The sequence below is a fragment of the Marmota flaviventris genome, chromosome 2 (assembly GCF_047511675.1).
Source record: "Marmota flaviventris isolate mMarFla1 chromosome 2, mMarFla1.hap1, whole genome shotgun sequence".
In the NCBI taxonomy this organism is placed as follows: Eukaryota; Metazoa; Chordata; class Mammalia; order Rodentia; family Sciuridae; genus Marmota; species Marmota flaviventris.
Genome location: NC_092499.1, coordinates 164,308,141 through 164,330,552, shown reverse-complemented (window position 1 = coordinate 164,330,552; position 22,412 = coordinate 164,308,141). Strand labels below are relative to the sequence as shown.

Genomic DNA, 22,412 nt, shown 5'->3' with positions numbered 1-22,412 from the left:
ATGAGCTTTGCAAACGCTAGAGGGGGTGAGAGAAGCCGAAATGAGGTGCTCAGCCTGCCAAAGCAAGAATGCCATTTGGTTTGTAGGCAGCCTTTGGAATCTCAACATTTTCTAAAGTTTACTACTACAAGGCAGTGGTAGCAAACTTAGAAAAAATCCAAGTGTGTTAGAAGGATATTTATAAGATTACAATAAAACCCCCCACAGATTTCTGTTTATTTTAAGCCATCTGTATTGAAAAAAAGTTAACAAAATCGAGTTTTTATTTTTCACTAGTTGCAAACATGTTATAACTGTGGAAGATACAGGCCAGTAACCCCAACTAAATATTTATTCTCAAATAAGTAGAAAGCTTATTCAATAACCAATTTATTTAAGGGAAAGGGGATAGGAATGCCAATTTTTTTTTTAATAAAAGTTTATAGTCTGTTTTTTTGGAGGTAAAGAAGAAGTTATTGTTTTGCATGTTTTAAAAACAATGAAAGTTTGTCCGCCTTACTGAGAACGACTTTAATGTTCAATTACAGTTTTATAGACTGTTTTCTGTTATTTGGTCAACAGTTGCTTTCAACTTGTATTCCACCAAGTTAGTGCATTTTACTTTACTGTTGATGAGAAGATTTTGCTTTATATTTATCTAGAAGGCAATTTCCTTTAATTTTTTTATTTGCTTTATTCTTAGAGATTCATGAGCTTATTCTTTCTCTCTCTCACTTTGGCTATAGTGGGTATTGAACCCAGGACCTTGCACATCCTTTGTGCTTTCTTAAATTCCTCAGAATGTTTCGGGAGGCCAGCTCTCTCTCTCTCTCTCTCTCACACACACACACACACACACACACACACACATACACACACACAATCATGGTCTCTTCATTACCTTCATTTAGTTTATTTATATGCTTGTTTGATAGCTGTTTCACATATGTGTTCTCCTCCAAGAATGGAGGATATCAAAGTAGAAGGTGAATCCTTGATGAGAGATGTACTGACCCCTATTGTTCTATGATTGCACTTTTGCAGTCCTCCCAGGACAGACCCATTAAATCCAGGAGTTTTAGAATTCTAATGTCTATTGAAAAGCCAATTTCTTAGAACTGTTAAGTAGTACAATTTAAACTGAGATGCAGCTGCTGCTGAATTTTTGGAGAAAGGGAGGTGGGACTAACAGTTAATCTCTTAAGAAAGGGTGGATTCTTTTCTGTTACTGCAAAACAAACACATGGATTAAATTATTTTATAAAATATTTCTTTCTAGAAGACATTTTCAGATGGGAGTTAGTTCTATTTTTAAAGGAAATTTTTGCCTGACCAAATTCCTCTGGGTTTATATTCATATTTAATCAGTTTTTCTTTTTTTCTCCATTCAGGCAGGCCTTCAACAGAAAAGAAGAATAAATGGGCCATTTGGGTTAAAGGTATTTAAAAGAAAATGTACTGGCCTAGGAGTTAGGACCTCTGAAGGTTCCATTCCCCAGGCTGCCATTTGTTATATGACTTCAAATACCCGCTGTGGCCTTTGGTTTCTTCACATAGGAAATAAAAACAGCAAGAATTTATTAAATGCCAATTATGGATTATTGCTCCTTTTTAAGCTGAGGATTAAAATGTAGAAGGGAAGGTGTTGTGAAAAATGTAATCTATACTAGAGGTACTGACTTTGGAGGAAAACTACTCTTTAAGAGAGCCTTGGTTATCTTACCATCTCCAAAATTATATATTCTTGATGGTTCCATTTTTCTTGTCACTTCTTGCTTTGATCAGCCCCTGAAATTCTGCCAGATGGAAGTGAATTCATAATGGTATGTGCCCATTTTGAAATAGTATGTATCACCTTTAGAAAGGTTAAGAGTACAGGGAGTTACTTCAGATTGCTTTTCTACTATGTTTCCTAAAAGAGATTAATTACCATAGAGGATGAATGTCCTGGTTGAAGGGGAAGGGAGGCTGACAAGCATGATGCCATTTAGGCTGTGATAGGAAGGAAGGGAATGGATTGTCATAGCAGGAAGAACTCAGCTGAGTGTGTAGAAACCAGTGTAGTATAAAGTTTAAGTACATGGATTTCAGAATCCTGTATACCCGGGTTCTTTCTTGGCTTTGCCACATGACTATAGACAAATTATTTAATGTCTTTGAGTTTATTAGTTCAGTGTCTCAAACTAAGTACCCAATAAAATGGTAGCTACCATTATTAAAATTGGAGCATCTGAACATCTGGGAAAAAAGGACTTAATGAAGTGGGAGAAAAAAGTGCACAAAGATAGGAGAGGGCCAATAATAAATTTCTCATTTTTCAAATTTCCCTTTGTTCTTGTGTTTATAGTTCTTCAGACAAGAAATGAAAGTGAGATGGAGGAAAAGGAAATTTTTCTTATTGATTTTTTTTTCCTATTGTCCTCATGCATCTCATGACCTCATGTTCCCAGAACTTAAAACTTAGTTGAGTTCTAGTAGGTATTTGGGGTTGAAAAAATATTTGTTGTTATTTTTCATTTTCTTATGTTTTGTAGGGTAACTTGGGAATCTAACATTGTACATAAGAAAATGCATTTCAGATTGGAAACTGACTTAGAAATGAACTCCAAAATTATCCCAGTTTTTATACCTTAAAAATATTGAAACTTATCATATCAAAGTATTTTTTTCCTCTGTTTTAGAAGATTTGAGATGTTCCCTGGTAGAGAACTTGGCAGATTGGATTTGAAATTAGGTTTTTCAAGCTTGGCTACTAACTTGTATATCTAGACAAAAAATGAACAACAACCCCTACCCTGCCCACCACCAAATCTCTTTTAGTTACTAACTCCCAGGTGAAAATCATTGTGATGTAATTATTTCATAGAACAATTTAATCTGGGTCTTCCAACTTGTCTATACTTAAGCTACCTAATTCATTCATTCATTCATCATACACATATTCATGACTACTCCTGTAAAAGATTAGGTGATCCCTAAACCAACCCCAAATAGAAATAGTTTTGATTATTTTCATTTCCTTCACTATTGTTTATGAAAATAAAATCTTAAAAGATGTTAAAAAAAGAAAACAGTTCTGTTTTTTTAATTATTAAAGGTCTTAGACTATTATCAGTTAAGAATTTTTTGGAGGCAAGTGATTGAAAGGCCAACCCTTATTGCCAAATCAACAATTAGAATTGGTAGGCTCATGCAACTGAGAAGTTCAAATGTATGGTATGGCTTCAGATAAAACTTGATAGAGTGGTTTAAAATATGTCAACAAGAGTACAGTTTTTCTGACTTTCTGTTCTGCCTTTTTCATTGTGGGCAGGTTTGTCAAGCTATATATAACGGAGACTTGGCCCTTCCTGCCTTTCCTCTTAAGTTGCACATATCACTTTCATATCACATAGCTTAGAGGGAGGAGAGGTCTCCTCCAGAAGCTCTTGTATGGAGCCCTGAGGTTCACACTTTGTTTAAACTTTATCACATGCTTATTCCTAAACCTATTTTATGAGAATGTAGAGAAAATGCTGGTGAGCTTAAGCCACTATAGGATCTGTAGATAAGGTCAATCTTACTCAAACAGGTAGCTGAGAATGGAGAAGGCATGGCCCAAAGGAAAATGGGGTATTGTTAGTTTGAAAAGGAAGGGATGGGTGTTGGAGCTTAGTTCATTTTCAGAGGATTTGGCATGCTGAAACTTGGGCATGTTTTATAAATTTTTGAAGTTGAAGCTACTCTTTTTCTCTTCTTTCTTTCATTTTTAAAAATGTTACAGTTTCTGTTAAAATTGCCAAAACATATTTTAAAGAGTTTCTATTTGTAGACCCTCTCAAGTCTAGTCCAGTATTTTTTTTTTGCTCTGTCAACAGGTGTGTGTCAGGACACAACAGTACTACATCTCAGCATGCGCCTGTGCAATGGTAATAAAATATAGAGAGTGCACATTCAGCTATCTGGAATTCTGTGAAGTCAAGCCAGATGCTTAATGCACTAGTTAGAAACTGTACCACTTCTTTCTGAACAATTCCAAAGGGTATTGGAGAAATAATTAGATTTTCGCAGGTCACAGATGCCTTAGAATACTAAAAGGTTTTAAAAATGCTATATTAAACTATTCTTCTGTTCTGGTATTTGCCTTTTATTAGTCAACACTTAAAATGTACCTAAAACAATCACATATCCCTTTTAACTTTATTTCCAAAACATACTGCACTGGAGTGGGATCTGTCATTATAGAACTTGAAACAGAAATCAAAGCAAAATCAGATTGGTTATTTCCCTGTGTGCCTGCCCATACTCTGTTATGCCCTTTCTTTTCCCTTGTGCCCAAGTTAGACTATTGCACATCAGGGATTGGGAGAAAGGTGATTTTAAAATAATAATAAAATAAAACCTGGAAAAAAAAAAAGCACCCCTTGGTCTCCTAGAAGAGAAAAGAGGAATTGTAATTCAGAAGAGGTTAGTACACAGTTCTAGGTAAGGCGGGGGCAGGGGCAACTGGCTAGTGAAAAACTGGAAGTCTGATGATCCCTACTTTCTTCACTCATTGGGCATCCATTATGTGGCCATGCATATGGAACAGTGTACAAATCCAATTGATCTAGGCTGTGATCTTGCCTGGTTTTCATTCCCTGATTCCCTCTCATTCTTTCTTTTTCGTTTTAAAATGCTAAAAACAACAACAACAAAATAAAACAACAACAACAATAACAAATCACACACACAAAATACTTTGAAATGGTAAAATGGATCTTCATCAAGTAGAGACTTGGGGCAAGAAGAATGAGTCAATCATCTCTGTATTACTTTCCATTTAGCCCTAGGAAAAGAGCTTCAGCTCTCCGGGTCTCAATTCTCTTATTATGGAGACAGGGATATGGAACTCAACTAGTTTTGCTATTAGGGACTTCAAATAAAGTGGTAGGAGGTCACTACCAAATCTTAGAAAGCACATACCAAGATAGAGCTAAAACTGTGGATAGATGCTTTTCATCTTCATAGTGATGAGTGGAGCCAGATTCAGTTCAAAAGAAACAATCCACTAATGTTAAACTGAGCTGTGTGCTTTGACAATTTATCTTTGGGAAGGAAACAATTTGAGAAATGCTTCTGCTTATTGTTGTGGATGTTGAGATAACAGTCACTAAGCCTGATTCTGAGATTTAATTACAAATCAAAGGAAAAAGCCCTTATCTTTGGCAATGATTAGTATAAAACTTAGCTTTGCTGGAATGGTTAACAGTTAACAAGAGCAGATCAATGTATGTCTGATTGTTGAGATGTGTATTTACTATATATCATAAAAGTGGGTTTCTCAGAGGCCATATGTGATCCTTTCTTTACAGCCAGCTACTATAACTAATCAGGACCAAAGAGGTCATCACAAACCATCTTTATGCCACTATTTATTGAGTAAGGATGCTAATTTTAAGAACACAAATATATTTTCTGAGAAGAAAATTTGCTGAAATTTTCAGATTTTTTTTTTCTCTTGAAAACTAGCTCTCTATAATTCTCTTGTATTTGAGATTACCTTTTTTTAAGAGATTGAGATTTCCCTGCAGTCAGGATTACTTAGGTTACATAAATGTGTTTAATGTTGAAAGAGATATGCTTAAAGTAGAATCAGAGACTGTTTTCTATTATATTTATTTATAAATGACTATAAAAACTGTCTCTCACTGGCACTGTCTAGGTGAAGCAGATTTACTACAACAGTGGGTTTTTCCAACCCTCAGGAACTGGTATGAATTAATTATTTGCAAGATTTTAAAAAGATAAGGTATTCAGTTGATAAGATTTGAAATAAGTTAGTGTTTTACAATGACAACTATTCCAAGTAAAAATAAGCTTAAAATCAAGTCATATTTACTACTGGGAATTTTTCTGTAAAATATAAATGTGCTGAAGTTTTCTGAGCATAATTTATGCCAAATATCGATTAGACTTGCTTACTTCATTTTCTACTTTATTAACCTTGAATTTGCCAAATTTAAAAACATGACATAATTTTTTCTTTAGCTTTTATTTCTTTTGTTTGATATTTAAAATATTTTAGTGCTACAAAATCACAAATACTTTATTAGGTTTCATATCTGTTTAAAAATTAGATCCAGTCTTAAGAAGTTTCACCACATAAAAATAAAAAAGTAATAATAAAGGTATTGTGTAGATCTACAACCAAAAATTTTTTAAAATATTTTAATACCTTCATTTTATTTATTTATTTTTATATGGTGCTGAAGATTGAACCCAGTGCCTCACATGTGCCAGGCAAGCAAGTGCTCTACCACTGAGCCACAACCCCAGCCCCTCCCCAATTTTTTTAAAAAAGTTATTTTAAAAAGAGTAGATTTGAAAATTAATAATTTTTTAAAAGTTTAATCAATTATAAAGTTATTAATTTTCATTTGGGTAAAATCTAGGGACTCTGACAATTTTTAAATTTTTATGTTTACATAGAAGCAACACTCAACTATTTGAGTTACTTCTGATGCAGTTTTTCTTTGTTTTATTCAGTGGCCCAGGAAATAGACTTTTTCTTTCAAAGTGTCCACTTGTAAATCTGTCTTCTTCCCCAAGGCAAGTCAGAATTATCAGATCATATCTTATTGACAAAGAACAAAGCTTGTTGGCTCACCAAAGAGTAGGAAAGGACATATAAAATATAAATGTCATAGGTTTGATGCCAAAAATCCTAAGGTGACCGGGTTTTTAAAGTACGTTTTTTTTTTTTTTTGAGAGTAGAACTTACATATTTTAAAATATTTGCTTGTTTTGTTTTATTTAGAGTTTTAAGTTCAGTAAAATGTTACTTAATAACTTTGCCCATATTTTATATATTGCAAGAAAAATTGTTACTGTTCTTATTATTTTTGTTATTCTAGATATTATTTGTTCCTTATAAGCAAATCTTACTATCTTATATTTGAGAGAAGTTAGAGAAAATGATGATGTGTCTTATTTGCTTCCAATATAGTTTTCTAACAGAAAGTAGAAATAAACTTCTTATAGAAAATAAAGTAGCTCTCTGTTAGAAAGTAGAAATATATTACTATAAATATGAAGTACTTATAAGGAAATTTTAAATTGTGTTTCTCTTCTATGATAATAGAGAACATATGATTTTAGGAAGTTAATAGAGTAATTACCTGGTGAAAATCAGACTTGTATTTTCTTGATATTTGAATTTTAAAGTAATCTAGTTTTATCACAAGACATAATAATCTCAAATATATTTGGGAAATAAAATGTTGGTCAATCAGGATCCAGGGTAGTAGCAAAAATATAATCACAGGATATGTGTCTAAGGGACGATCTCTATAAGGCAAGGACACAATCTCTTTAAGACAAGGACTCCTGTCTTAGGAGGGTTAAAGCTAAAAGTTACTAAAAGAGCCAGAATTTAGCCATGGCTATTAAAGGGGGTTGTGTGCATGAGGACACATGTCAAAGCCAAATCACCTGCACATCCATTAGTAATATGGAGCAGCTTTCGGAGGCTTCTGGTTTGTGTCCAAATTAAAATCTAGTCTAACATTGCAGAGTAAGTAGAGACTTAAGGATCTTCCAAAAGTGAAAAAAGAACAAGTGCATAGGTTTTAGAACATGGAATGAAAATGCTATGATATTGAAGGTTCATAGTAATTTGTATCAGAAAGTACATGAAAGAAAACATTAGGAAGGAAGTTATACTGATTTCAGATGTGTTATTTATCAAATAATGTGTATGTATATATTAGAATATTTGTATATGTATATATTATAATTCTGGTATATATATAGTCCATATATGTACGTAGTATATATATATAGAGAGAGATATAGATATAGTTTATTTGCAAATATATTTCTGTTTGCACTTGGCTTCTTCTGAACCTCATCCCTTCCTTTGACTTGTGCTTTTTAACAATACCCTTTATTAGTAGACTAACAAACAAATGACTTTCTTTATTCATCAGTTAAGACAAACCAACTGTCTTATTAGTCTCAATGATTGATTTTTTAGTGGAGTATAGTCTAATTGTATTTTTCCTTCAATATCCCTAATATGAGATGCTTACAAATTCATTAAAATAAATAACTATTGTTTTAAAAGAGGAAACACAATGACTTGGAAGGCTAATTATGCTAGTAAGAGCCATATATGCATTTTGTGCTATAAGAAATGAATTCACTACTTCTATTTATTTTCATTAGATTTGTTGCAGTCAACTCGACATTCACTTTTTGGTTAACCATAGCCATTAAATGATGGTATTGCCAAAAATTTCATATGTGTAATAGAAAGTTAGAGAATTACAACCGAATTATAACCATAATAAGAAGGAAATAAAAAGAATCTGAATTCTCTCCATCCAGTGTCAAACACTGCTTGGTTTAAAGTCTTTCAGATTTTTATAACTTATTCATATATACCAAATACTTTTTTACAATTTAGGAAAATAGTGTGCTTGATTTTTAAAAATTTTTTACTGAAGAAAATTGTGAAATTGTGTTCATGTTATCAAGTATACTTGCATGTCATCAGTTGATAAAATGTTTCCAGCTAATTCTTTGTGCTCAATGAAGTAGATTTATTAACATTACTCGTTAGAGGTAAAATTAATGGTTCATAAGAGCTGACACTCTTTTAATGAATTTATGATAATTATGAGATTGCCCTCAAGAGAGGTACCCTCCCAAACCCGCACCCTCAGCAGGACTGGGTGGCATTAATCTTTAATAAGAGATTAGATTGAATCTTAATATTGACTTAATTTGTGCATATAGAAGGAAAACACTTTCTCTTTTTTGTGTGTGTGTGAAGGAGACATTCTTTTCCTTTCGTTCCTCATCACCTCTTTTTTGGGTAATTTATTTTCTGTGTCACCCCCTTTGTGGACATTTTAAACAAGGAAGTATAGAGAATAAATAACAACAATAAATTAACAAAGGTTAACATTTATTTATTTTTCCTGTAGATTCTTAATTAAAAACAGTATATAATAATATAAAAAGTTGAAATATCCTTAGTTCCTTTTCTTATTCGCTTACCTCTTTTCTTCCCCAGAGGCATCAACTGTCATGAATTTGGCTATATATTTCCAGCCTATGTTTTCATGTTCATTTAATTAAAATTAGGGTCAGAAATGACCCTTTAAAAACTCAAAATGAGATATTTAAACAACATAGAAATTGTTGTCTCATTTGTACAAAAATACAAATAAGTAGTGCAGGGTAGTTATTACTCCCCTACAGTGATATATGCTTCTAGCCCATTGCTTTATAATGGGTGGTCTTGATCTCATAATTCAAAATATTGATATCCTTATTCCAGAAAGAATAAAGAAAGGAATTATTAATATTAGTATTAGTACTTACTAATAATTAATTAATAACAATCACTTTGATGATAATTAAATTATTCTTCAATTCACTGAAGAACTGCATTCAGCTGCCCTATACAAAGAAGACTGTAAGGAACATTCTTTCATTCATCTTCTATTCTCCATGTGTGAGGCTTTCTCTGGTTTATACACATAGAAGTAGATTTTCTGGGTTTGGGGATATGAATATTTTTTTACCTCTATTGCTAAACTCTTTTTTTTTCTCTGTCAGGGTACTTTCAGCTGCAAGTAATGGACAGTAGAATTTATAGTATCTTAAATAAAGAATTTATTAGCACATATAAGAAGTCCAGGGGTTTGGCTGCCTTATACTTGTATAATTTATTGACTCAATGGCATGCTTTCTTCATGGAAAAGCAGTTCCTCTCCATGAAACACACAGAGACTGAAGAACAGTAGCCTGGGGCATGGTGTCTGTCTTTTTTGAAGAGCAGGAAAACTTTTCCTAGATATTTCTCCCATTTGATTTTCCTACATATTTTATTGGCTAAAATTAAAGCATACGTTCATGCCTAAACTGTTTGCTAACAAAGTTTGACAAAACCATGATGACTGGGGAATACAGCTAGTTTTCCTTGAAGAATGTGATCACCAGGAGGAAGGAGATAGCTGAACCACATAAGCCTTTAGAAAGGAAGAAAGGGAAGGTGGATGGCAATAGGCAATCAGCAGTGTCTGCCACATCTCCAAAGTGCTTGCCACATTCCCATCAGTAGTGTTTGAGTCCTTAATTGTCAGGATTTTTGTTTGTTTTTGCTACACTAATGAGATTGTAATGATATGCTTTTGTTTTCTTTACTATTTTTCTGCTCCTATTGGGTTGCACACCTTTTCAGATGTTTATAGGTTCTTTGCATTTTCTTGTCTTTGAAATGCCTTATTTATGTTCTTTGCCTTGTATTCTGCTGAGTTATTTGTGTTTTTCTTATTAATTTGTAAAAGGTCTTTATATATTCTGTATAATAATTACTGGCCTGTATATTTGTGCTGGCCTTGTCTTCTTCCAGTGAATGATTTGTGTTTTTATTTTTGTTTTAATAAAGAATGTTTCCATAACATAAAGTTTTGTATTTCTTGTGTCTTTCTTATTCATCGAAATATTTTTGATGCCAAAGTCAATACACATACCATCCTACAGTATTCTTTTGCTTACTGAATTTTAGGTGGATATCAACCTTTGTATGCCATATCCTAGCAGTTTTTAAAGCAATGTAAGGACTCTCTCATGGGATATAGGGCCTGTAAGATCAAAAGTATTTTTATAATGATATTAAGATGTTATTTGTCTGTTCACTCTTACTCTTTCAATATGTAGAGGTTTTCAGAGTGTAATTGATATGTGTTATTACCACATGCTGAATGACAAAGCAAGAATGGGAACTAGTTGTCTATGGCTAGGTCGGTCACAACATTGCAAGTATTTGTAGACACATAAAACAGTGCTACTCTTCTGACTAAATTTTGTTTGTTTTGAAAAATATAGTTTTTCTTGCACAAAATATTATTAACATAAACATATATTGGGTTTTTCATTGTCTTTAAATGAATACACAAATATTTTTAAAATTTTTCAGTTTTAATTTCTAACATAGTAAAGATAGAGGAATATAACTCTATTTTTGGAGGCCTCAACAATTTTTAAGAGTATAAAGAGGTCCTGAGACCAAAATAATTCAGAATTGCTGCTGTATAGGAATAGTAACATTTAATTTATAATTTCATTTTCTTTAGCTGGGTGCTCAAAAATAAGAACATTTATTTCATTATTTTTGAGAAAATATGTTCCCATATATATTTATGTATTAGTGAAGTAGAATAAAAACAATGAACTCAAATTATATATTTTTCATTATCCATCTATCTTAGTCATCCATTGATCCAATGGGTATTGTAAAATAATGGAACTAACTTAAATTTTGATGTCAAATAAGATTAGATTTAGATTCCAGTATGAAAACTCTGTAGCTAAAGCTAGTAACTCAATCTTTCTCTACCTCAGCTTCCATCAATGTTGGTTCAGAATATTTTAGAAATTTAATCTTTATTATTTTTATGTAGATTAAATGTACAGGAGGAGCCTAAATGGATGTCAAGAATGTAGTAGGTGCTCAATGGAAATTATCTGCTAGTACATTAATATGTTGTTTTATAATGTTTGTTATGTTCTTATATATAAGATCACTTGAATCTTCTAATAGGTAATCAAAAGGAAAAATAAAAGTTACCACTTATACACTACCAAATTACAAAATGATATTTTAAATGATATCTAATGTAGGAAAGAGTGAGGTGTGACTCTGTAATTGGGGCTATAAAATGGTCCTTTTCTGAAAATCTAATCAAGAACCTCAGCAATCCATATTTTTTGACTCAGTAATTTCTGCTCTAGGAAACTATCCTGAGGAAATTGTAAGAAAGATATTCATTGCCGATAATATATGATAAAAGAAACTGGAAGTGACCAGATATCCTTCAATAAAATATACATTATGTCTTTGGAGGTTATCTTTTTCCTATCACTTATGTATTCAGAGGTTTCAATGAGTGACATGGGAATATGCTGATTATATAATTGTGAGAAAATAAGGATATAAAAGTATGATTTATGATTTCAGTTATATTTAAAAAAATATAATAGGAAAATTATAGGAAATACATCAAATTTTAAGAGTGGTTTTATCTGAAAACTGTTACAGGTCTTTTTTATTTATACTTAGGTTTCCAATTTTTTTTTTTTTTTTTTTACAATAAATGTTTTTTTTTTTTTCAGTATTAAAGTTGTGATTTAAAAACATCTTTGGTAAAGACTGGCTGTTTTTCATTCCATTCTTAAGATTACTAGGGATAGAAAGGGCTGTTTTATGAAAATAAAGACTCTGCCCAGTGTTGGAGGAAGTAATGTATTTAGTTTGTATGTCTTTCTCACTAAGAAGAGAGGAACGTGGCTGAGCAGGGCCTGGAGCAGCAGATACTGACTGGCTAGACTTTAAGACCTATTGGACCCTGATTTAGTGGAATGTGCTCTTGACTCCCTGATCTGAAGGGCGTTGGCTTTGTAGCCAGATCTCTTGACTCATAGCCCAGTTCAGCTACTTGCTCGCTGAGTTAATTTGTGGATGAATTACTTAAATCTATGTGTGTCCTTGAGTGTCCCCATATATAAACTGGAAATAATAATATTCTGTGCAAAGGGTTATTGTGAGGATAAACTAAAACATTACATTTAATACTATTGTCACATTATTGCCACATAATAACCTCTGACTGAACTTTTAATAATAGTAGTTCTCACTTTTAACAATTTAATCATCTTTTTATTGCTTCATAACAAAACACCCCAAAATTATTCTTACTATAACAACACTAACCTATATATTTTTTTTCACACACAACTTTCAATAGTTATAGCTCATCTCTTCTCCAAAGGGTGTCAACTGAAATGCAGGAGGATCTTCTTTGAAGATTCCTTACTCACATGGCTGATCAACTTACCAGCCCCAGGAGTAAGACATCGCTGAAGGGTTGGCTTCTGCTGGGAGCTCAGCCAGGGCTGTATGCCGGGGGGCTTCTGTTTTTCACTAAGCAGGCTTCTTCATGGACTGCTTTGGCTTTCTTAAGGCAAAGATGGCTGGCTTCCAGGAGTGAGCATCTTAAGAAAAACAGGCAGGAATGCATCACATTTTAGTTACCTGTCCTCAGTAATAACTTAAGTGTTAGTTCCATCATAGTCCCAAATCCATGTAAATATAAGAGAAGCAAACACAGACATCCACTCCTCCATGGGAGAGACATCTAAGTCAACATTGCAAGAAGAGTATGAAGGGTGGGAAATATTTTGGCAGTCAAGCCACAGTTGAGAATTGCCCTCTGCCATAAAAGTTGTCTACTAACTTATAGATAGATAGCATAGTATTTTGACATTTTCATCCATTAATAACAATGATCTCAACCGTTGTATTACACTCATCCTAGTACATTTTCCAAAATGCAGATTATAGTGATTCTTTCTTTGTAATACTTTCTGTATTTTCTGCTTTTATTTTTCAACATGATATAATAGCAAGTTTTATTTATTTTGGAACTGGGGGTCAAACCCAGGGGAGCTCTACCACTGAGATACATCACCAGTCTTTTTATTTATTTATTAATATATAATTTTTTGGTTGTTGATAGATCTTTGTTTTATTTTTTTTTTAATTTATTGATACTCAGTGCTGAGAATCGAACCCTGTGCCTCACACATGCCAGGCAAGTGTGCTACGGCTGAGCCCCAGCCCCATCCCCTATTTATTTATTTATTTAGACAGTCTTCCTAAGTCGCTGAGGTTCTTTCTAAATTGGTGAGACTGGCCTTGTACTTGTGATCCTTCTGCCTAAGCCTCCAGAATCACTGGAATTATAGTCATATGCCACCACACCCAGCAATAACAAGTTTTAAATGAGAAGCATAATGAGATTTTTACAAATCTAGATGCTTCACATTCTCTGAGTATAAATTTCCTATATAGGATTTATTAAATCAAGGTAGAGAATCTTTTAAAATTTTTTGTCAGTTTGATATTAGTAGTGACAGTGACCTCTAGAAAAAAAGAAAAGAAAAAAATCTCTAGGTTAAATGTAGGGGTTTCTCAGGGCAAATTTCAGATGTAAACCATATGTAAAACTGTGAAGTATGGTTCCCACCATCTTTAGAACTACATTTGCAGACAACTGATGAGATGCTGCTGGCTTTTATTGCTAGTGAGCTTGGACAGAGAGCAAATTCTATTCATCTGCCAGGACAGGCAGGGACACAGTAAATAAGTGAGTACATTTGATATTGATAAGATTCATGCAAGTAACCTGGCAAATAAGACAATGCTCTTGAGATTTTGGGAAATGGCCAAAGTGGTTGTTTTGGATTCCACCCCCTGAAAAAAACTTTGGAGCTGCCCCTGATCTCACACAAAGCCATCTCTTTGCATTAAGCATGTGTTATTCTGAGAGATGCCAGGCCTAGTTCTTTGAAACATTCAACTTATCTTTGCGGCTGTAATTTATTTCTTCCCTTTCTTCCCTCCAAATGGAAAAATTGTTCATGTTATAAAACAAAGACCATTTCAGGTTTGAGGTGAAAACAGAATGAAATATGGAAGTAAAGGATCAGTTTCAAAGAACAATGCTTTATAACAATTTAGTTTGCTTTTAAGTGGTAGCTGTTGTTATGTAGATGTAGGATGCAATAAATAGTGAACTGAATGTCACTTTGGTGACCTGAAGGAGTTAATGCAACTTCTCAAGTAGATTAATTTACTCCCGGGTACAGTATACAAAGTAGTAGATTTTTGGTTTAATGTAGTTTTCATTTATTGAGTAGATATTATATTTCAGGTCCTATCCTAAACACTTTTAGTTATATTTACACACTAAATTCTTTTAATATCACGATGATGTAGTTAATATGATTACCTCCATTTTCTATACAAGAACAAAGCGGTTAAGAAACTTGCCCAAGGTTACACAGCATTGTAGTCGGGCTTCATATTCTGGTTAATTTAAAAAATACCCAGATCTAGAGACTACAAGTAGGCATTTTCAGGAGATTCTTTCAGGGTTCACATGTGAAAAGCAGGAATATTTATTATTAAAAAGATAAAAGTGAAATGTTGAAGAAGATGTGGAGAAAAAAGAACCCTTGTACTCCATTGATGGGAATGTAAATTAGTACAGCTATTATAGGAAACAGTATGGAAGTTCCTCAAAACTAAACATAGAAACACCATATGATCCATAAATCCCACTACTAGGTATATATCCAAAGGAAATGAAATCAACCTGTTGAAGAGATATCTGTATTCCCATGTCCTTTGCAGCATTATTCATCATAGCAAAGATAATGGAATCAACCTAAGGATCCATCAGTGGACAAATGGACAAGGAAAATGTGGTATGTATGCACAACAGAATTCTAGTCAGCTTTTAAAAATAAAGAAATCCTATCATTTGTGATATGAATGAACCTGGGGGACATAATGGTGAATGAAACAAACCAGTCACAGAAAGACAAATACTACATGATCTTATTCACATGTGGAATTCTAAAAAAATTGCATTCAGAGAAAAATTAGTGGTTATTAGGATTTAGGCATAGGGGCCAGGAGTTTGGGATATGTTGATGAAAAGATAGAAAATTTCAGAAATGAGCAATGAATTCAAGTCATCTACCATACAATTCAGTGACTGTAACTAATTTTATAAGTAATCTCTAGGAGAGAAAATTTAAAGTGTTCTCATTACAAAATAGGTACATGAGGTAATGCATATGCTAATTAGCTCAATTTAGCCATCCCACAATATATACATATTTTAAAACATCATGTTGTACATGATTAATATGTGTAATTTGTGTTTGTGAATCGAAAAAGTAAAAAACAAGGCCAAGAGAGGTCTCAAAAAGGGAGATTAGGCAGAAAATTATGAAGCTTTCCTCTCATTGCTGAATTTTCTTTACACCTGGGAGTTGCTTCTACTGGGTTTGGAATTTGGGAGGTGACCTGAACTGCTTTTTGTAAGAAGAATTTGGGTGAGTCACTTCACCTCCCCTGGGGGTATTAACAGTTGCCCTCAAGGGGTTGTTAAAGCAAATGAATTATCCTGGTTATCACACCCTGTAACAAGCTATAAAGTCCTCACTTACTGTTTAGGTTTTGCTCCCATCAGGCATCTTTTCTTTTAGGAAGGCATTTGAGGAACCTCTACTTTTAACAAATCACTTTCTTCAGCTTGTCCCTCTATTTTTTCCTATGTCATTAAATGATACAAAGCATGTCAAGAATCTCATGTTTAACATGGTGCCTAGCATACAGTCACACTCCATATTCCTATTTATTATTATTTAATTTCTAGCAGAAGTCCTGGATTTTGGGAAGCCATAGAAGAAAAATATCTCCTGGATAGAACAGAAGCTGCCAGGCTAACATCTGAAAAATAGAGCTTCCCAGGAGTTTGTTCCTTGTTGTCAAGGACCATAGATACTAAGGAGAGTTGGAAAGTCTAATTTTCAATTTCAGTTTTCTAATTTTAGTTTTACATGAGAGAAATCCCTTCATGTATATTTACATGCCCTTGTGCCAAGTCTGGGCGATTCTTGGTGGCTCTCTGAGCATTCACCTCTGGGTTTCCCAGTGAGTAGGAGTATTGGCCATTTCTTGATTGTTCTATAAAGCTTTTGGAATACTTTTCTTTCTATTTCTTAATCTTACCCTTACTGGAGCAATTTATATTTGTATAGGTTTATAGTGTTCCACTGTTGTATGAGGAAACTAAGATCCTTTTTCTTATACCCCTGTGGTTTTCTCACTAGATGATGGTTTTACTCATCTCTTCCTAGGTCTCAGATCCTGACTTGAGGCTTGGGAATAGGCACATAATAATAAATGACCCCTGTGTTTTTTCAGCAGTCAATTTTAGTGAATTAAAATTTCACTCATAACTGATTGATATTTAAAAGATAAAAGTTCAAACCTTAAAAAAGGAACTGCTGGCACTTCCCTCATTCTTTCTGAACAGCAGATATGCATTTCAGTCTTTGTAAAGCATGCCACTACAGTAGGTAGAAAGGCTGCCTGGGGTAATTTAATTGCCTGGTACAGTTCTCAGGTCATTGTTATTCGAATGGTCTGGGGACTTGGCAGCTGTCTAGAAACCGTGAGGGCTTGTGAGCAGGATGTCAAAAAATGATCCAATAGGTAATCCAGTGAAAAAAAGGAACAGAGAAGAGACAGAGAACACAGTAGATAGGACTTTTTGCTTTTTACTACTGCATCTTTCTGACATTTAGGCTTCCTCTGTTTTGTCCAGAGCTCACCTTAACCTTTTACATTTTTTTTTGTGCGTGCCTAGCACAAGTTTATTTTCTAGATCCCATTTGTTGACATCTCTGGTTTATCTGCACATTTCACATCCTTTTCTGGCTGTTTAATAAAGGTCATGTTTATAGCTTCAGTGTTGATGGTTTGCCCAGTAGGCCAATTGTCAGCTTCTGTAATGTCCAATAGAATCCCTGCTCATAGGACAAAAATCCTACAATTCCTACAACTAGATCTGGTAAAACTGAGATTTCATCAGTTCAAGTAATGACTTTTGGTATGCAGAAATATGTAATATGATAACAATAATAATTAACTATATGCTAATCACTGTTCCCAGAACTGTCTTAATCTTTACATCAGCCATGTGAGGTAGGTGCACAGAAGTCAAGAAGCTGGTCCAAAGTCACCTGTTGATTGCTGGAGCCAGTATGCTGTACTACTACTTCCCCATATGTAATGGGCTGGGCTGTATGCTAGCTAGCTAGATTTTGTGGTGAGCACAGAAAATACATTTCTACCCTTGTGAGTCTTGTTCAAGAGTTCCCTCAAAGTACCCTCAACTCTTCATCTCTTAATGGAGACAACTTTTAAATTTTTTTCTTCTTATATATACATGATAGTAGAACATATCTTGACATATTATACATACATGGAGTATCACTTATTCTAATTAAGATCTCATTCTTGCTGTTGTACATGATGTGGAATTTCACTGGTTGTGTATTTATATATGAACATAGGAAAGTTATGTCTAATTTATTCTACCTTCTTTCCTATTCCCATCCCCCTTTCCCTTCATTCCCTGTCTTATTGTGCATTAGTATCTGCCTATCAGAGAGAACATTTGGCCTTTGTTTTCTTGGGATTGGCTTATTTCACTTAGTTTACAGTCTCCATTTCCATCCATTCACCTGAAAATGCCATAATTTCATTCTTCTTTATGCCTTTCCATTTATATGTATTTCACATTTTCTTTATCCATTCATCTGTTGAAGGGTACTAGGTTGGTTCCATAGTTTAGCTATTGTGAACTGAGCTGCTATATATAATGATGTAAGCACATCACTATAGTATGCTGATTTTAAGTCCTTTATGTATATATCTAGAAGTGGGATAAATGTGTCAAATTGTAGTTCCATTCCAAGTTTTCTGAGAAATCTCCATATTGCTTTCCAGAGTGGTTGCAGTCCCACCAATGTATGAGTGTTCTTTTTTCCCCATATCCTCACCAACATTTATTGTTACTTTTGTTCTTGATAACTGCCATTCTGATTAGAGTGAGGTACAATCTCAGTGTAGTTTTAATTTGTATTTCTCTAATTGCTAAAGATGTTGAACATTTTTTTGTATATTTGTAAATCATTCATATTTCTTACAAATACATTTCTTACAAAATACATTCCATGTATTTTGCTTTTTGCACTTTAGGAATCTCATTGAGGAAGTTGATTCCTAAGCCTACATGATGGACAGTTGGGCCTACTTTTTCTTCTAGTAGGCACGGGGTCTCTGGTCTAAATGCCTAGGTCCTTGATCTACTTTGGGTTGTTTTGTGCAGGGTGAGAGATAGAGGTTAAATTTGAGTCTGCTACATATGGATTTCCAGTTTTTCCAGCACCATTTGTCGAAGAGGCTATCTTTTCTCTGTGAAAAATGGATATCCACATGCAAAAGAATGAAGTTAGACCCTACCTCATTCCATATTTAAATTTTAACCCCAAAAGGATAAGTAACTTAGATATAAGAGCTAAAACCACAAAATTCTTAGAAGGAAAAACAGGAATCTTCATGACCTTGGATTTGGCAACTAATTCTGACATATGACACCAAATAAGCAAAAACAACAAAAAGTAGATATGCTGGACTTCTTTAAATTTGTTTAAATTAGTTATACATGATGGTATAATACATTTATGCACTTTGATATATTATACATAGATGGGATAGAATTTCTCATTTTTCTTATTATACATGTTGCAGAATCATATTGGTCATGTAGTCACATATATACATACAGTAATAATATCTATTTCATTCTACTGTCTTTCTAATCCCCACATCCCCTCTCCTTCCCTCCCATCACTTCCCTTTACCTAATCTAAGGTAATGCTATTCTTCCCTAGTGCCCTCCACCCCAACCCCTGCCTTATTGTGAATTAGTATCCACATATTAGAGAAAACATTCAGCTTTGTTATTTTTTTGGCTTATTTCGCTTAGCATGATATTCTCCAGCTACAATCAAATGTGCATCTTTGGAAACTTTTGTTCTCTTGTGATAGAGGGAAAAATGACAACAAAATGTACCTTTGCAAAAGGAAGAGAATTTATAATAGATTGTATCTTCTTAAAGCAATGAATGGATATCTGTGAATGAGAAAGAGATTATAATGAATTGTCTTTTATTTTTAAAATTTTTTTTATTGGTTGTTCAAAACATTACAAAGCTCTTGACATATCATATTTCATAATTAGATTCAAGTTGGTTATGAACTCCCAATTTTACCCCAAATACAGATTGCAGAATCACATCGGTTACACATCCACATTTTTACATAATGCCCTATTAGTAACTGTTGTATTCTGCTACCTTTCCTATCCTCTACTGTCCCCCCTCCCCTCCCCTCCCATCTTCTCTCTCTACCCCATCTACTGTACTTCATTTCTCTCCTTGTTTATTTTCCCATTCCCCTCACAACCTCTTATATGTAATTTTGATAAGAATGTTTATTCTGTTGTTAATGGTGAAGTGTTCTATACATATCTCTTAGATCTAATTTGGTATAGTGTCATTCAGGTCTTTTATTTCTTACTGACCTTATGTCTAGATATTCTACTTATTTGTTTAGAGTGCTGTATTGAAGTCTTCAAATATTGCTGTAGAATTGTTTGTTTCTTTCAATTCTGTCAGTTTGCTTTTTATATTTGGGTCTTTGTAGTGAGATTATAGTTTTTATACATTCTTGTTGTATTGACACTTTTATCTCTATATGACGTCTTTCTTTGTCACTTGCAACAATTTTCGACTGAGTCTATTTTTTTCTGAAATTAGTGTAGCTCTCTCAGCCCCACTTTGGATAATACACACATGGAATATCTTTTCCCATCCTTTCACTTTCAATCTATTTGTGTCTTTGGATCTAAAGTGAGTCTCTTGTCATAGTCTGTAGTTATATCATTTTTTAAAAATCTTTTTTGCCAATCTCTGGTTTTTTTATTGAAAAGTCTTTTTTTTTTCTTTTAATTTTTACATTTGAAGTAATTCCTGATAAGGAGGGGCTTCTTCTGCCATTTGTTTTCTATATGTCTTATAGCTTTTTGTTCCTCATTTCTTCCATTATTGCTTTCTTTTCTAAATTTTTGTAGTGTACTATTTTGATTTCCTTTTCATTTACTCTTGTGTATATTTTAAAGTTTCTTTTTTCAGTGGTTACTATGGGGATTACAATTAGAACCCTAAATTTATAAAAACCTAGTTTACAGTGATTCTATCTTAGGTGCAAAAGCATATAAAAATTCTTCTACTATACAACCCTTTCATGTTATTGTTGTCATCAGGAATTATATCTTTATATACTGTATGTCCAATAACAGTGTTGTTGTCTTATACATTTGTGCATTATATCTATGCATTTTAAATATTGTAGCAAATAAGAAGAAGAGTTACAAACAAAAAGTACAACAATACTCTTTAAAGTTTACTCCATAGTTATTTTTACCAGAGTTCTGTGTTTCATCATTATGGTTTCAAGTTGTTGCTTAGTGTTCTTTCTTTTTTAGTCTAAAGGAGTCCCATTAGCATTTCTTATAGGGAAATTCTACCAATTATGAATTCGCTCAGTGTTTATTATTCTGAAACTATCTTAGTTTTTCTTCATTTTCAAAGGATAGTCTTTTGGAATCTGGATATTGTTGTGTGGGGAAGACTTGGTCCTCAGTGTGGCGGTACTGGGAAATAGGGGACCTTTAAAAGATAAGGCTTAGTGGGAGGTTCTTAGGTCAATTTTAGGTCAATTGGGGATGAAAGGTTTAAGGTATTTCAAATGGAACCCTGGGCTTTCTAGTTTCTTGTCTAATCATATGGTCTCTTGCTTACCTATGTGCTCTTGCATTGACTCCATGAGGTTCTTACCAGAGCTGAACCATTGCTAGCACTATGTCTTTGAACCTCCAAAACAAAAACATCTGTTCTTTTTTTTTTTTTTTTTTTTTTTTGAGAGAGAGAGAGAGAGAGAGAGAATTTTTTAATCTTTATTTATCAGTTTTCGGTGGATACAACATCTTTATTTTTTAATTTTTATGTAGTGCTGAGGATCGAACCCAGTGCTCTGCACATGCCAGGCGAGCGCATTACCACTTGAGCCACATCCCCAGCCCCAAAACATCTGTTCTTTATAAAGGAAGCTTGCCTCAGATATTTTGTTGTAGTAACATAAAATGAGCTAATACACCTTACAGTATTTTTAAGGAATTCCTGCAGTTTTTCTTCCCTGAATGAGTTTGCAGTTAGGGAAACAAAATAGAGGACTTTTTATCCTTTTCCCAGGGATCAATCATATGGGTCGATTATTATTTGTGATTAATTATTTGTGAATAAGGTCTTTGCTTCCTAAATCCAAGGACCAGAGTTACACCATGAGGAAGATAACCACAGCTGTAAAGACTAACACTTCCTACCATTTTTAAATTTCCTTCTCCTCTATCCGATGTTTACTTGGTTGCCATAAACCTATGCGTGTTCTTCTAAGTTCTGACAAAGTTGATTCTGATAGTCTTGCTTGATTTCTTTATGTTTCTGTAGTGTCACAATCTCTTGGAGCTATCTACTCTGTCATGTTGATTGATGTCATTTGCAATTTATTTGGGGGCCTTACTCATCACATAGTATGATCTGTTGTTGCCTCTTTAATACAATACTGACATTTTCGTATGAGATTCTATTTCCTATTTACCTCTTTCCCCTTATTGAGTATCTATATACATATTTGCTTTAGAGCATGAGAACTCAATATTCTTTCTTTATAGAATTCATTACCCACCATAAAAATATATATCCAATGTAGACTTAATGAATATACTCCATTTTTTTCTTCCACACAGTTTCAGATTAAATAAAGTAAATGATGATTTTAGAAATAATCCTTGTGCAAGTTTTAAAAAAACTTGGCACCAGAAAATCAATTTGAATTCTCAGCAAATGTAAGATTT

At 33.5% G+C, this 22,412-nt stretch overlaps 1 protein-coding gene across 5 annotated transcripts in view; it reads left to right on the top strand.

The window, feature by feature from the left end:
• Positions 1–22,412, top strand: part of Macrod2 (mono-ADP ribosylhydrolase 2) — a 1,986,218-nt gene that overhangs the window by 326,577 nt on the left and 1,637,229 nt on the right. The window lies entirely within an intron of this gene.